We start from the raw sequence: 2,889 nt of genomic DNA, 5'->3' as shown, positions 1-2,889 counted from the left end.
ATCAGCTGAGGATCAGAGATGAGGATGTGCCAAAGACGGCTTTCAGGACCAGATATGGGCATTTTGAGTTCCTTGTAATGCCGTTCGGGTTAACCAACGCCCCTGCAGCATTCATGGATCTCATGAACAGAGTGTTTAGCCAGTACCTGGATCACTTCGTTATTGTCTTCATAGATGATATCTTGGTGTATTCCAGGAATGTAGAGGAGCATGCCCATCATCTGAGGTTGGTTCTACAGACCCTGAGGGAGCATGGCTTGTATGCCAAGTTCTCCAAGTGTGAGTTCTGGCTGAGGAGCATTTCATTCTTGGGGCATGTAGTGTCAGAAAATGGAATAGAGGTGGACCCCAAAAAGACAGAAACTGTGGCTAGCTGGCCTAGACCCACTTCAGTGACAGAAATCAGGAGTTTCTTGGGTTTGGCGGGTTACTACAGGAGGTTCGTTCAGGACTTCTCCAAGATTGCAGCTCCTCTGACCAGGTTAACCAGAAAGAATAAGAAGTTTGTGTGGACCGACCAATGCGAAGAGAGTTTTGAAGAGCTTAAGAAGAGGTTAACTTCAGCACCAGTATTAGCTCTGCCATCTAGTGATGAAGACTTCTCAGTCTATTGTGATGCGTCCCGAGTGGGGTTGGGTTGTGTGCTAATGCAAAATGAAAGGGTGATTGCTTATGCTTCTAGGCAGCTGAAGAAGCATGAGTTGAATTACCCCACACATGACCTGGAGATGGCAGCAGTAATCTTTGCACTCAAGATGTGGAGGCACTACCTCTATGGGGTTAAATGTGAGATCTTTACAGATCATAAGAGCCTGCAGTACATCCTGAGTCAAAGAGATTTGAACTTGAGACAGAGAAGATGGGTGGAGCTGCTGAGTGACTATGATTGCAAGATTCAATACCATCCGGGTAAGGCGAATGTTGTGGCAGACGCCTTAAGCCGGAAATCACTCGGCAGTTTGTCCCACATATCGGCAGAGAGGAGACCAGTGGTGAAGGAGTTTTACAAGATCGTTGATGAAGGTCTTCAGTTGGAGTTGTCTGGTACAGGTGCTTTAGTTGCCCAGATGAGAGTGGCACCCGTGTTTCTGGAGCAGGTGGCTCAAAAACAGCATGAGGACCCAGAGTTAGTGAAGATTGCCAGGACTGTTCAGTCAGGCAAGGATAGTGAGTTCAGATTCGACAACAAGGGGATCCTCCGCTATGGGAGCCGATTGTGTGTACCAGATGACATAGGGCTAAAAGGAGACATTATGAGAGAGGCTCATAATGCAAGATACAGCGTTCACCCCGGAACCACCAAGATGTATCAAGATCTGAAGAAGGTTTATTGGTGGCCAGCTATGAAGAGAGAAGTGGCACAGTTTGTGTCAGCCTGCGAAGTGTGTCAGAGGGTGAAGCTGGAACATCAGAAGCCGGCTGGAATGCTTAACCCGCTACCTATTCCAGAGTGGAAATGGGAGAATATAGCTATGGACTTCGTAGTGGGGTTACCGGCGGCGTCCAACAGATTGGACTCCATATGGGTGATTGTGGACAGACTCACCAAATCTGCTCACTTCATCCCTGTCAGGAGTGGCTATTCTGTGGACAAGTTGGCGCAAGTGTATGTCGATGAGATCGTCAGAATGCATAGGGTTCCTGTTTCGATAGTGTCCGATAGAGGGCCCCAGTTCACCTCCAGATTTTGGCGGAGTCTGCAGAATGCCATGGGTGCCAGGTTGGATTTTAGCACTGCTTTCCATCCACAGACGGATGGACAATCAGAAAGGACCATCCAGACAATAGAGGATATGCTTAGAATGTGTGTTGGATTTTGGCAGTTCTTGGAGGCAGCATCTACCCTTGGTGGAGTTTGCCTACAATAACAGCCATCATGCTAGCATCGGGATGGCTCCATATGAGGCTTTGTATGGGAGGAAGTGCAGATCACCTGTTTGCTGGAAAGAGGTTGGAGAAAAGGCCTTGGCAGGGCCTGAGCTAGTAGAGATCACCAGTAGGGTGGTACCCATAATCAGAGAAAGGATCAAGACTGCTGCAAGTAGGCAGAAGAGTTATGCAGACATCCGCAGATGGCAAGTAGAGTTTCAGGAGGGAGATCTGGTATTGCTCAAGGTGTCTCCTATGAAGGAGTGGTTCGCTTTGGGAAGAAAGGTAAACTAGCCCCACGATACATCGGACCCTTTGAAATCTTGCAAAAGATTGGGAATGTGTCGTACAAGCTGGATTTACCTGCTTCAATGGAAAGAATCCATCCGGTTTTCCATGTTTCAATGTTGAGGAAGTTTATGTCAGATCTGGGCAAGGTTCTTAGTGTGCCTGATGTGGAGGTCCAAGAGGATCTCACCTATGTTGAACATCCAGTACGGATCATAGACACCCAGATCAGAAAGCTAAGGAACAAGGAAATCCCGATGGTGAAAGTCCTTTGGAACCACCACAATATGGAAGAATGCACTTGGGAGACACGAGAGTCTATGCTCCAGCAGTACCCTCATCTCTTTTAAGGTTAGATCTCTATGTGTTTATGTGCTATGTATGTATGTTATATTGATTGCTATGCTTGTGCTAGTTGAGGAACATTCGGGGACGAATGTTCTTAAGGGGGAGAGAATGTAATACCCGGCTAGACTCCGGTATCAGAATTCCTACCGTCCGGTGGAATCTCTGGTGTCGGAGACCTCTAGAAGGGTAAAACTATATTTTTCATAAAATGTTTTAATGTGTTTTATGTTTTAAGCATGAAAGAAAATGAGTTTTTGCATGAAAACAACCTTGGAGGAAAACTCAGGTTTGGCCGCCGAACCTCAAGTTCGGTCGCCGAACATGCATGCACTTCGGGAGTGCTTTAGGCCCCCGAAAGCATAAGTGAGAGAAGTCCAGGTTCGG

The sequence above is a fragment of the Manihot esculenta genome, chromosome 1 (assembly GCF_001659605.2).
Source record: "Manihot esculenta cultivar AM560-2 chromosome 1, M.esculenta_v8, whole genome shotgun sequence".
NCBI classification, from domain to species: Eukaryota; Viridiplantae; Streptophyta; class Magnoliopsida; order Malpighiales; family Euphorbiaceae; genus Manihot; species Manihot esculenta.
This window is presented reverse-complemented; position numbering follows the sequence as displayed.